This window comes from Oncorhynchus keta, chromosome 23 (genome assembly GCF_023373465.1).
Source record: "Oncorhynchus keta strain PuntledgeMale-10-30-2019 chromosome 23, Oket_V2, whole genome shotgun sequence".
In the NCBI taxonomy this organism is placed as follows: domain Eukaryota; kingdom Metazoa; phylum Chordata; class Actinopteri; order Salmoniformes; family Salmonidae; genus Oncorhynchus; species Oncorhynchus keta.
In genome coordinates, this window is record NC_068443.1 from 12,803,737 (window position 1) to 12,818,518 (window position 14,782).

Sequence of the window (14,782 nt, forward strand, 5' to 3'; positions counted from 1 at the left end):
TACAGAAACCTATACAACCTCTAGAGCCTTTTATTAAGAGGGTAAATAGATAACAGTATGTAGTAAGCAAACAAAATGTATCTAGTTGTTTGCTTTTTCATCCAATTCCTCGCCCTAATCCAACATGTCTGCTCCTCCACCAGTCGGCTACAGTAAGAGGCAGAGAAATATGCCTGCTTCATACGCATAGCAATTTAGCCAACAAACAAAGACAGACTGAGAGAAAGGAAGAGAGGTAGGAAGGGAGGGGGGGGGTGAGAGGGAGAGCGATGAAGAATGCTTGCCATTGTCTTTTTTTTTATAATGCATGGCCAGTTGGCCACAGATGTTTGTTGGGCATCTGCAATGCCTGTCCTGTAAGTATTATAAAGGGATATTTATATGATATAGATACTGCCTTACTTTCAGTATGAGGTTGGTGTTGACGTTTGGCATATATCAATGCACAACAATTACTCAGCATTTGCTCTGTGAGCATAAAACAATTGACAGGGTTTTGTTGATATTTCTGACTGTGTGTGATCGAGAGAGGGAGATGGAGAAGGAGTGGGATGTAGAGAGAGAGAGCGAGCAATGGACAAAGACAGAAAGATGGGAGGGAGAAAGATGGAGAAAGAGAGATTGAGAAAGAGAGAGAGTTGGGCTGGTGTTAAGGTGATTAGTCTGGTGGGTTGGCGATAGAGAGAGTTGATCAATAACCTATTGATCTCAGCTGGCAAGTGTCAGGGGGATAGTGGGAGAGAGAGGGGGATAGGGAGGGGGAGAGAGGGGATAGTGGGAGAGAGAGGGGGATAGGGAGGGGGAGAGAGGGGGATAGTGGGAGAGAGAGAGGGATAGTGGGAGGGAGAGAGGGATAGTGGGAGAGAGAGGGGGATAGTGGGAGGGAGAGAGGGATAGAGGGAGGGAGAGAGGGATAGTGGGAGAGAAAGGGGGATAGGGAGGGAGAGAGAGGATGATAGGGAGGGAGAGAGAGAGGGGGATAGTGGGAGAGAAAGGGGGATAGTGGGAGAGAGAGGGGGATAGGGAGGGGGAGAGAGGGGGATAGTGGGAGAGAGAGGGGGATAGTGGGAGGGAGAGAGGGATAGTGGGAGGGAGAGAGGGATAGTGGGAGAGAAAGGGGGATAGGGAGGGAGAGAGAGAGGGACAGGGAGGGAGAGAGGATGATAGGGAGGGAGAGAGAGAGGGGGATAGTGGGAGAGAAAGGGGGATAGTGGGAGAGAAAGGGGGATAGGGAGGGAGAGAGAGGGGGACAGGGAGGGAGAGAGACAGAGGATGATAGGGAGGGAGAGAGAGAGGGGGATAGTGGGAGAGAGAGGGGGAGGGAGGGAGAGAGAGGGGGACTGAGGGGGACAGAGGGAGAGAGAGGGGGGGATAGGGAGGGAGAGAAATAGAAGGGGATCGTGGGAGAGAGAGGATAGTGGGAGAGAGAGGGGGACAGGGAGGGAGAGAGGGGGGGGTAGGGAGGGAGGGAGAGGGAAATAGTGGGAGTGAGACAGGGACAGGGAGGGAGTGGGCCTTGTGTTGACTTTAATACACTCATATTTGTGCACTGTCTGGAATCACATGTAAAGGCACACACACACACATGCATGGTCTCAGAAGGCACACACACACCACGTGATTTCCAGATTATCCATGTCTGTGTGGATCTGAATAAAATAATTTTAGACTAGGAGAGAGAGAGAGAGAGAGAGAGAGAGAGAGAGAGAGAGAGAGAGAGAGAGAGACAGAGACAGAGACAGAGACAGAGACAGAGACAGAGAGAGAGAGAGAGAGAGAGAGAGAGAGAGAGAGACAGAGACAGAGAGAGAGACAGAGAGAGAGAGAAAGAGAGAGAGACAGAGAGACAGAGAGAGAGAGACAGAGAGAGAGAGAGAGAGAAAGAAAGAAAGAAGAGACAGAGAAAGAGAGAGAGAGAGAGAGAGAGAGAGAACGAAAGAGAGAGAGAGAGACAGAGAAAGAGAGACAGAGACAGAGAGAGAGAGAGAGAGACAGAAAGAAAGAAAGAAAGAAAGAAAGAAAGAAAGAAAGAAAGACAGAAAGAAAGAGAAAGAAAGAAAGAAAGAGACAGAGACAGAGACAGAGACAGAGACAGAGAGAGAGAGAGAGAGACAGAGACAGAGAGAGACAGAGACAGAGACAGAGACAGAGACAGAGACAGACACAGAGACAGACAGAGAGAGAGAGAGAGAGAGAGAGAGACAGACAGACACAGAGACAGAGAGAGAGAGAGAGAGAGAGAGAGAGAGAGAGAGAGAGAGAGAGAGGCCTTTGTTTGTTGAACATGAAAAGATGGTTAGTTGGTGACTCGTGTTTTGGCCTCTTTGCAGTTCCGGCAGCTGAAATAATTCCTGTCGTATAGTCAGAAAGAGGGAAGCTATTGAATTCTATGCAGTGCAGGTGCTTAACAGCATAACAGCATTCCTGTAGACCCCAATGTTCACTGGACCAAACCTGGTCGAATACCTAGTCAAATACCTGGTCGAATACCTGGTCAAATACCTAGTGAAATACCTGGTCAAATACCTGGTCAAATACCTGGTCAAATACCCCAAAGTATTTTAGAGTACATCACTGAGGTATTGAAAGATAGATTGTGTATCAGAAACCAAAGGAAGGATTTGGGTTTTAGTTTAGCGTGTATTGGAGAGGGTGTATGCAAGTTGAAGTTGGTGTGTATGAAAAGAGAACGTGTATAAGACATCAGGTGCACTGTTTATGTTGATACTTAGAATGTGATGGAACAAGTAACGTTAATCATAAAACTATGGGCCCATTTACAATGTGTGCAGGTATTTATTTTTTCTCTTGTGAAAAGCCAGTGGTCCTATCCCCCTCTCCCACCCTAGCCCGCCCTGACAGCCCACAGTAGATCTCTTAGTATTCTAAACAGATAGAGGGAGATCAGGCAAAACTATTAATAACCACCCAATAGGAGAGCTAATGAAATGAACAATCAACCCAGAATAGCAAATATGACACCAAGCCAGAGGGGCGGAGAGAGAGAGGACGTGTGGGTCAAAGGTTTGTCGCTCCCCAGTGTAATCTGGACCATGTGGTTTGGGTCAGAGTTGAGGGGTGAGGGGTCAGGGCAGGGGATGGCTATTGAGTAGCCCATCATGTTTATTGTCCGGCCCTCCGGACCGGACGTGTTTTAACTAGCCTGGTGCCCAAAGAGGGGTCAGTGGAGGACAGGGTTGTATTCCTGCACTAAAATAAGATGGCACTTCTCCCCAATAAATCACTGTTCTCTGAGATATTTGCCGTGAAGAAGACCAGATATTTGGTGTCTGAGAATGATGGATTCTACATGCATTTTAGCTCAGTGTTCACTCGGCCAGTCATTGTCGTTAGGGATTCTGTTGAGTTCAGGCCTTTCTCACACAATGAGGCTGTGTTTCACAGACCATCCATTTGATTCTTAATGAATGGGATTGAATATAGAATAGAGGAATGTCCTCTTCATCATCACTGTTAATGAAGATACAGCCAGCAGTGTTTCTTCTCTCTCTCTCTCTCTCTCTCTCTCTCTCTCTCTCTCTCTCTCTCTCTCTCTCTCTCTCTCTCTCTCTCTCTCTCTCTCTCTCTCTCTCTCTCTCTCTCTCTCTCTCTCTCTCTCTCTCTCTCTCTCTCTCTCTCTCTCTCTCTCTCTCTCATCCTCCATTTCCTTTCATCTCTCGTCCTCCTCTCATTTCTCTTTCGGCCTTCTTCCCTTTCTCTGTCCTTGTCATGTCCCCCCTCCATACCTCCACCCATCCGTCTCGTAACCCCTCCGCTCGCAGCTCTTCCATGGAGCTGTCCGCATCGCCATGCTGCCTGTAAGATTAATATATTGATATTGACAAGCCATCTGCTCAGGGGGCATACATCATCGGGAGGAAGGAAGGAAAGAAAGAAGAGGGGCTGGGATGAGATCACACTGCTTAGTATGGTCAAACAGGATTTCCCTTTCTACTGTAGGCTGCTTTGGTAACACAGATAGTACTAGGGCAGGCATGGGCAATGTCTTGGGCTGCTGGATGTGCAGGGTTTAGTTCCAGCTCAGCTGTAACACATGATTCAACGAGACGTGATCTGAATTGAAGAACATTATCAGTTGATTACTTGACATTGTCTGTGTGTTAGTGCTGGGCTGGAACAAAACAGTGCACAAACTGCAGCCCCTCTAGGACCCGAGGTGCCCACCCTGACATGTAACCACAGTTGGTTATTACACTGAACAAAAATATAAACACATCCTTTACTGAGTTACATTTCATGTAAGGAAATCATTCAATTGAAATAAATTCATTAGGCATTAATCTAGGGATTTCACATATGCATCGGTTGGTCACAGATACCTTAAAAACAATGTAGGGGCGTGGATCAGAAAACCAGTCAGTATCATTTGACTCATGTAGCGCCACACATCTCCTTCACATAGAGTTGATCAGGCTGTTGATTGTGGCCTTTGGAATGTTGTCCCACTCCTCTTCAATAACTGTGTGAAGTTGCTGGATATTGGTGGGAACTGGAACATGCTGTCTTACATGTCGATCCAGAGCATCCCAAACATGCTCAATGAGTGACATGTCTGGTGATTATGTGGGCCATGGAAGAATTGGGTCATTTTCACCTTCCAGGAATTGTGGCAGATCCTTGCAACATGGGGCTGTGCATTATTATCCTGAAACATGAGGTGATGGCGGCGGATGAATGGCACGACAATTGGCCTCAGGATCTCGTCACGGTATCGCAGTGCATTCAAATTGCCATTGATAAAATGCAATTGTGTTTGTTGTCCGTAGCTTATGCCTGCCCATACCATAACCCTACCACCACGGGGCACTCCGTTCACAACATTGACATTAGCAAAACGCTTGCCCACACGTCTGCCTACTGCCTGGTACAGTTGAACCTGGGATTCATCCATGAAGAGCATACTTCTCCAGCGTGCCAGTGGCCATCGAAGGTGAGCGTTTGCCCACTGAAGTCGAGTACGACACTGAACTGCTGTCAGATCAAGATCCTGGTGAAGACGAAGAGCAACCAGTTGAGCATCTCTGAGATGATTTCTGACAGTTTGTGCAGAAATTCTTTGATTGTGGAAACCCACAGTTTCACCAGCTGCCCGGGTGGCTGGTCTCAGACAATCCCGCAGGTGAAGAAGCCGGATGTGGAGGTCCTGGGCTGGAAATGCTCACTAACAGGGAAGTAAACCATTTTTTGTGAGTATGGAACACTTCTTGGATCTTTTATTTCAGCTCATGAAACTAACACATTACATGTTGAGTTCATATTTTTGTTCAGTGTAATTCATCAGGGAATCACTGAATAAAACCTTACATGATCACGAAAGAAAAATATATTTTGCAAGGACACACAAAACAGACACTTTCAATCTCATAAACATTGCACATAACACCTTACCCACTACACTTTAGTAGCCCGTAAAGTGGATAAGGTGTTATGGACAGTATACGAGGGGCCAATTGGTCAATACTCCAACTATAAAGATGAGGCTATCGCCAGGGCAAATGATAGCCACTCAGTGAAGTGCTCTAACTGCCCCTCTGGCCAGTGCTGACCCCTTTGATCCTTGCTGATGACCCTCAGGCCAAAGGTTACCTCTCCAGGGTCATAGGGCATTGCTATGGCACTGAGCAGAGAGCAGTCGCCATGGTTACGCCAACATTGACTGAAGGATCGAATAACCTTTGGGGGGGGGGGGGTAACCTACAGTGGGTTGCCATACCAGTGATGACTACCTGGACTGGACTACAGCTCCCCCCAAAGGTTATGTAAGCAATAAGGCCCAAGGAGGTGTGGTATATGGCCAATATACCACGGCTAAAGGTGCCTGGACGCAGAGTGCCTGGACAAAGCCCTTGGCCATGGTATATTGGCCATATATCGCAAAGCCCTGAGGTGCCTTAATGCTATTATAAACTGGTTAACAACTTAATTAGAGCTGGAAAACAAACATTTTGTCATACCCATGGAATACAGTCTGATATACCATGGCTGTCAGCCAATCAGCATTCAGGGCTTGAACCACCCAGTTTATAAAAACATATATAACCATATCATATACACTGAGTGCATAAAACATTATGCTCATTTCATGACATAGACTGACCAGGTGAATCCAGGTGAAAGCTATTGATGTCTATTGATGTTAAATTCACTACAATCAGTTAATATGAAGGGGAAGAGACTGGTTAAATAAGGATTTTTAAGCCTTGAGACAATTGAGACATGGATTGTGTATGTGTGCCATTCAGAGGGTGAATGGGCAAGACAAAATAGTGCCTTTGAAAGGGTATGGTAGTAGGTGCCGGGCACAATGGTTTGTGTCAAGAACTGCAACACTGCTGGGGTTTTCACACTCAACAGTTTACTGTGTGTTTCAAGAATGGTCCAACACCCAAAGGACATCCATCCAACTTGACACAACTGTGGGAAATATTGGAGTCAACACAGGCCAGTATCCTTGTGGAACGCTCTCAACACCTTGTAGAGTCCATGCCTCGACGAATTGAGGCTGTCCTGAGGGAGACTCAATATTAGGAAGGTGTTCTTAATGCTTTGTACACTCAGTGTACGCATGTATGTACAGTACCAGTCAAAAGTTTGGACACACCTACTCATTAAAGGCCTTTTCTGTATTTTGACTATTTTCTACATTTTAGAATAATAGTGAACACATCAAAACTATGAAATAACACTTAAAAGGGTTAAACTAATCAAAATATATTTTATATTCTTCAAAGTAGCCACCCTTTGCCTTAACAAACTCTTGGAATTCTCTCAACCAACTTCATCTGCAATGCTTTTCCAACAGTCTTGAAGGAGTTCCCACATATGCTGAGCACTTTTTAGCTGCTTTTACTTCACTCTGCGGTCCAACTCATCCCAAACCATCTCAATTGGGTTGATGTCGGGTGATTGTGGAGGCCAGGTCATCTGATGCAGCACTCCATCACTCTCCTTGTTGGTTAAATAGCCCTTACACAGCCTGGAGGTATGTTGGGTCATTGTCCTGTTGAAAAACAAATGATTGTCCCACTAAGGGCAAACCAGATAGGATGACAAATCACTGCAGAATGCTATGGTAGCAATGCTGGTTAAGTTTGCTTTGAATTCTAAATAAATCCCTGACAGTGTCACTAGCAAAGCACCCCCACACATCACACCTCCTCTTCCATACTTTACCGTCGGAACCACACATGCAGAGATCATCTGTTCACCTAGTCTGCATCTCACAAAGACACGGCGGTTGGAACCAAAAATATAACATTTGGACTCATCAGACCAAAGGACAGATTGCCACCAGTCTAATGTCCATTGCTTGTGTTTCTTGGCTCAAGCAAGTCTCTTCTTCTTATTGGTGTCATTTAGTAGTGGTTTCTTTGAAGCAATTCGACCATGAAGGCTTGATTGACGCAGTCTCCTCTGAACAGTCGATGTTGAGATGTGTCTGTTGCTTGAACTCTGTGAAGAATTTATTTGGGCTGCAATTTCTGAGGCTGGTAACTCTAATGAACTTATCCTCTGCAGCAGAGGTAATTCTGGGTCTTCTTTCATGTGGCGGTCCTCATGAGAGCCAGTTTAATCATAGTGCTTGATGGTTTTTGTGACTGCACTTAAAATAATGATGGACTGTTGTTTCTCTTGGCTTATTTGAGCTGTTCTTGCCATAACATGGACTTGGTCTTTTACCAAATAGGGCTATCTTTTGTATATCACCTTGTCACTGTCACTCCCTGACCTTAGAGAGCCTTTTTATGTCTCTATTTGGTTTGGTCAGGGTGTGATTTGGGGTGGGCATTCTATGTTTTGTTTTTTCTATGATTTTGTATTTCTATGTTTTGGCCAGGTATGGTTCTCAATCAGGGACAGCTGTCTATCGTTGTCTCTGATTGGGAACTATACTTAGGGAGCCCTTTTCCCTCCTTTCAGTGTGGGGGGTTAACTTTGTTTGTGGCACATAGCCCTTAAGCGGCACGGTTGTTTTTGTCCCGCGTCATCATCCTAATAAAAAGGAAAATGTACGCTCACCACGCTGCGCTTTGGTCTACTTCATTTGACAGTCGTGACAGTCACAGCACAACTGTCATGACGTTGGCCTGGGGGTAGGTTTAGGACAGTCATAAATACCCCCCCCCCCCTTTTTCCTCTCTCTACCCTACTGATGTTACATTTGCAAACCCTTTGGTTAACATAGAGATTCTGGAAACATCAGAAGGTGGGGGGGGGGGTGATGTCAGTTCGGTTGTCATCTGAGACATTCTCATCAATGATAAGATGACATAAACTCTACAGTGTAAAGTCTACACATCAGAGTTATCGGATTCACATGGCATTGTTGTTCAATTTAAATGTTTGAATATGAAATTATTTGTGATGGGATGAAATGTGATTTTAGCTTCAAAAATGTGAGATTTGGGGCCTCCTGGGTGGTGCAGTGGTTAAGGGCGCTGTACTGCAGCGCCAGCTGTTCCACCAGAGACTCTGGGTTCGCGCACAGGCTCTGTCGTAACCGGCCGTGACCGGGAGGTCGGGTGATGCACAATTGGCCTAGCGTCGTCCGGGTTAGGGAGGGTTTGGCCGGTAGGGAAATCCTTGTCTCATCGCGCACCAGCAACTCCTGTGGCGGGCTGGGTGCAGTGCGCGCTAACCAAGGTTGTCAGGCGCACAGTGTTTCCCCCGACACATTGGTGTGGCTGGCTTCTGGGTTGAATGGCACTGTGTTAAGAAGCAGTGCGGCTTGGTTGGGTTGTGTATCGGAGGATGCATGACTTTCAACCTTCGTCTCTCCTGAGCCCGTACGGGAGTTGGAGCGATGAGACAAGATAGTAGCTACTAAACAATTGGATACCACAAAATTAGGGGGTAAAAAAATTTAAAAAATGAAAAGTGAGATTTGGGTTTTCATAAGATATCAGTGGTCCGCCCCTGTAAAGGAACATGGGCTATAAAACTTTTCAAACATTTTTTATGCCATTTAGCAGACGCTTTTATCCAAAGCGACTTACAGTCATGTGTGCATACATTCTACGTATGGGTGGTCCCGGGAATCGAACCCACTACCCTGGCGTTACAAGCGCCATGCTCTACCAACTGAGCTACAGAAGGACCACAAACATGCCCCCCTCTCCCTTCCTATTAAAGCCCTTGATGACAACATAACCTCCTGTTCCGAGGACGTGAGGACGAGGGTACAATGTCAGAATGGTTCAGATAATAACTACAGAACGAAGCCAACATCAGCGTGAGCATTCGTTGTGAATGGTATGAACTTTGAACTCTTATTCACTACAGAAGTGATACCTCCTAGCCGTTGAGTTAGCAACAGCAGATGCAAACGAGGGTTAGGAAGGAACAGTCAAAGTATCCCGTCTACCACACAACGACGTTACTACAACATATTCAATTTACCAGCAGAGACATTCTTCAAAGGACCAAGGACTCTGTTGGACAACACGGCCTTCCATCTACCACCAACCTACCGAAGCGCAGCTCAAAGTAAATATTTATTGCATTTTCCTTTTCCAAATGGGAGGTAATTTCGAATGCATTAGATACGGTATTTACGATAGCACAGCTTCGCCCTTTTTCCTCAGTCTTCCCGCTCTTTCACTCAAACCCAGCCCTTTTCTTTTGTGTAACAAGCTGTCATATCTGTTCCGCCCGCTAGGGACGTTTTCCTTTATGACGTAATTTGTAAACAAGTTATGATTTAAATATGTGTATGTGTAATTCTGTGTGATTAGTTAGGTATTTAGTAAATAAATAATTAAACCCAATTTTGAATTGCTGATTCAACTTGTTCGCCAGGGTTTGTGCAGATAACCAAGAATTTACAACTTTCAGATGAGACTGAATTAGGATGACGATTAATATTGACTGGTATTGATGTGAAATATTACTAGGTCTTTGAGAGTTTATTCGGAAGATAACAGCTCTATAAATATTACTTTGTGGTGCCCGACTCTCTAGTTAATTACATTTACATTATTAGCTCAATCAGGTGATATTAATTATCGATAAATTATTTTATAGAATAGCATGTCATATCACTTAATCCTGCATAGCCAAAGACACGACACAACTAATTGGCTCAAACGCATTAAGGAAAGAAATTCTACAAATTAACTTTTAACAAGGCACACCTGTTAATTGAAATGCATTCCAGGTAACTACCTCATGAAGCTGGTTGAGATAATGTCAAGAGTGCGCAAAGCTGTCCTCAAGGCAAAGGGTTGCTACTTCGAAGAATCTAAAATATATTTTGATTTGTTTAACAATTTTGGGTTACTACATGATTCAATATGTGCTATTTCATAGTTTTGATCTCTTCACTATTATTCTATAATGTAGAAAGTTGTACAAGTTGTACAAGTTGTACAAACTTTTGACTGGTACTGTATGTAAGTATTCAGATCCCCTCATTTTGCCATTTTTTTTAGGTTGCAGCCTTATTCTAAAATGAATTCAATTCTGTTTTTATCATCGATCTACACACAATACCCCATAATAACAAAGCAAAAACAGGTTTTTATATTTTCTTTACCTGAAATATTACATTTACATAAGTATACAGACCCTTTACTTAGTACTTTGTTGAAGCACCTTTGGCAGCGATTACAGTCTCCACTCTTCTTGGGTATGACGCTACAAGCTTGGCACAGCTGTATTTGGTGAGATTCTCCCATTCCTGTGGGCCTCCTGGGTGGCGCAGTGGTTAAGGGCTGTGCCACCAGAAACTCTGGGTTCGCGCCCAGGCTCTGTCGTAACCGTGGGGAGGTCCGTGGGCCACGCACAATTGGCCTAGCATCGTCCGGGTTAGGGAGGGTTGGCCGGTAGGGATAACATTGTCTCATCGTGCACCAGCGACTCCTGTGGTGGGCCAGGCGCAGTGCGCGATAACCAGGTGCACGGTATTTCCTCCTCCGGCTGGCTTGTTAAGAAGCAGTGCGGCTTGGTTGGGTTGTGTATCGCATGACTTTCAACCTTTGTCTCTCCTGAGCCCATACGGGAGTTGCAGTGATGAGACAAGATAGTAGCTACTAACAATTGGATACCAAAAAATTGGGGGGTAAAATTTAAAAATATATATATAATTTATTCTCCCATTCCTCTCTGCAGATCCTCTCGAGCGTCGTTGCACAGCTATTTTCAGGTCTCTACAGAGATGTTCGGTCGGGTTCAAGTCCGGGCCACTCAAGGACATTCAGAGACTTGTCCCCCCCCTTTGTATCGTCTTTGCCTCAATCCCTGCCGCTGAAAAACATCCCCACATCCCCACAGCCAGTAGGGATGGTGACAGGCTTCCTCCAGATGTGACGCTTGGTATTCAGGCCAAAGAGTTGTTTCTCATGTTCAGAGTCTTTTGGTGCCTTTTGGCAAACTCCAAGCGGGCTGTCATGGGTATTTTACAGAGGAGTGGCTTCCGTCTGGCCGCTCAACCATAAATGTCTGATTGGTGGAGTGCTGCAGAGTTGGTTGTCCTTCTAGAAGGTTCTCCCATCTCCACAGAGGAACTCTTGAGCTCTATCAGAGTGACCATCGGGTTCTTGGTCAACTCCATGACTGATTGATCATTTTGGCCGGGCGGCCAGCTATAGGAAGATACTTGGTGATTCCAAACTTCTTCGATTTAAGAATGATGAGGCCACTGTGTTCTTGGGGACCTTCAATGCTGCAGACATTTTCAAATCAAGTCAAATTTTATTAGTCACATGCGCCGATTACAACAGGTGTAGTAGACCTTACAGTGAAATGCTTACTTATGAGCCCCTAACCAACAGTGCAGTTAAAAAAAATATGTATAAGAATAAGAAATAAAAGTAACAAGTAATTAAAGAGCAGCAGTAAAATAACAATAGCGAGAATATATACAGGGGGGTACCGGTACAGAGTCAATGTTAGTTGAGCTGATATGTACATGTAAGTAGAGTTATTAAAGTGACTATGCATAGATGATAACAACAGAGAGTAGCAGCGATGTAAAAAGAGGGGGAGGAACAATGCAAATGGTCTGGGTAGCCATTTGATTAGCTGTTCAGGAGTCTTATGGCTTGGGGGTAGAAGCTGTTAAGGAGCCTCTTGGACCTTACTTGGCGCTCCGGTACCGCTTGCCGTGCGGTAGCAAAGAGAACAGTCTATGACTAGGGTGGCTGGAGTCTGACAATTTTTAGGGCCTTCCTCCAACATTGCCTGTTATAGAAGTCCTGGATGGCAGGAAGCTTGGCCTCAGTAATGCACTGGGCCATTCGCACTACCCTCTGCAGTGCCTTGCGGTCGGAGGCCGAGCAGTTGCCACACCAGGCAATGATGCAACCATTCAGGATGCTCTCAATGGTGCAGCTGTAGGACCCTTTGAGGATCTGAGGACCCATTCCAAATCTTTTCTGTCTCTTGAGGGGGAATATGTTTTGTCGTGCCCTCTACACGACTGTCAAGGTGTGCTTTGACCATGTTAGTTTGTTGGTGATGTGGACACCAAGGAACTTGAAGCTCTCAACCTGCTCCACTGCAGCCCCGTTGATGAGAATGGGGGTGTGCTCTGTCCTCTTTTTCCTGTAGTCCACAATCATCTACTTTGCCTTGACCATGTGGAGGGAGAGGTTGTTGTACAGGAGGGGACTGAGCACGCAGCCCTGAGGGGCCCCTGTGTTGAGGATCAGCATGGCGGATGTGTTGTTACCTATCCTTACCACCTGTTGGCGGCCCATCAGGATGTCCAGGATCCAGTTGTAGAGGGAAGTGTTTAGTCCCAGGGTCCTTAGCTTATTGATGAGCTTTGAGGGCAATATGGCGTTGAACGCTGAGCTGTAGTCAATGAATAGCATTCTCACATAGGTGTTCCTTTTGTCCAGGTGTGAAAGGGCAGTGTGGAGTGCAATAGAGATTGCACCATCTGTGGATCTGTTGGGGCGGTATGCAAATTGGAGTGGGTCTAGTGTTTCTGGGATAATGGTGTTGATGTGAGCCATGACAAGCCTTTCAAAGCACTTCATGGCTACACACGTGAGTGCTACGGGTCGGTAGTCATTTAGGCAGGTTACCTTTGTGTTCTAGGGCACAGGGGGGACTATGGTGGTCTGTTGAAAACATGTTGGTATTACAGACTCAGACAGGGAGAGGTTGAAAATGTTGTGAAGACACTTGTCAGTTGGTAATCCGTCTTGCCCTGCAGCTTTGTGAATGTTGACCTGTTTAAAGGCCTTACATCGGCTGCGGAGAGCGTGATCACACAGTCTTCCGGAACAGCTGGTGCTCTCATGCATGTTTCAGTGTTATTTACCTCGAAGCAAGCATAGAAGTAGTTTAGCTTGTCTGGTAGGCTTGTGTCACTGGGCAGCTCTCGGCTGTGCTTCCCTTTGTAGTCTGTAATGGTTTGCAAGCCCTGCCACATCCAACTAGTGTCAGAGCCAGCGTAGTACAATTCGATCTTAGTCCTGGGCATAGCAGAATTTCTTATACGCTTCGGGGTTAGAGTCCCACTCCTTGAAAGCGGCAGCTCTAGCCTTTAGCTCAGTGCGGATGTTGCCTGTAATCTATGGCTTCTGGTTGGGGTATGTGCGTACAGTCACTGAGGGGACGACGATGTCGATGCACTTATTGATGAAGCCAATAACTGATGTGGTGTACTGCTCAATGCCATCGTAAGAATCCCGGAACATATTCCAGTCTGTGCTAGCAAAACAGTCCTGTAGCTTAGCATCTGCTTCATCTGACCACTTTTTTGTTGATTGAATCACTGGTGCTTCCTGCTTTAATTTTTTGCCTTGAAGCAGGAATCAGGAGGCTACAATTATGGTCAAATTTGCCAAATGGAGGGTGAGGGAGAGCTTTGTATGCATCTCTATGTGTGGAGTAAAGGTGGTCAAGAGTTTTTTCCCCCTGGTTGCACATTTAACATGCTGATAGAAATTTTGTAAAACGGATTTAAGTTTCCCTGCATTAAAGTCCCCGTCTACTAGGAGCGTCGCCTCTGGGTGAGCATTTTCCTGTTTGCTTATGGCGGAATACAGCTCATTCAATGTGGTCTTAGTGCCAGACTCTGTCTGTGGTGGTATGTAAAACATCTACAAAAAATACAGATGAAAACTCTCTTGGTGGATAGTGTGGTCTACAGCTTATCTTGAGATACTCTCTCAGATGAGCAATAGCTTGAAACTTCCTTAGATATCGTGCACCAGCTGTTATTTACAAAAACACATAGTCCGTCAACCCTTATCTTACCAGACACCGCTGTTCTATCCTGCCAGTACAGCGTATAACCAGCCAGCTGTATGTTGATAATGTCGTCGTTCAGCCACGACTCAGTAAAGCATAATATTTTACAGTTTTGAATGTCCCGGTGGTAGTATAATTTTCTGGGTAGATCATCTATTTTAATTATCAAAGATTGCACGTTTGCTAGCAGAATGGAAGGAAGTGGGGGTTTATTCGATCGCCTACGAATTCTCAGAAGGCAGCACGCCCTCCGGACCCTTTTTCTCCGCCTTCTCTTCACGCAAATCACAAGGATCTGGGTCTGTTCCCGGGAGAGCAGTATATGATTCACATCGGGCTCGTCAGACTCATTAAAGGGAAAAAAGAATTCTGCCAGTCCGTGGTGAGTAATCACAGTCCTGATGTCCACAAGTTATTTTCGGTCATAAGAGACGGTAGCGGCAACATTACGTACAAAAATAGTAAAAAAATAAGTTACAAACAAAGCAGATAAACAAACAAAAAAACACAATTGGTTGGGGACACGTAAAACATCAGCCTTCTTCTCCGGCGCCAT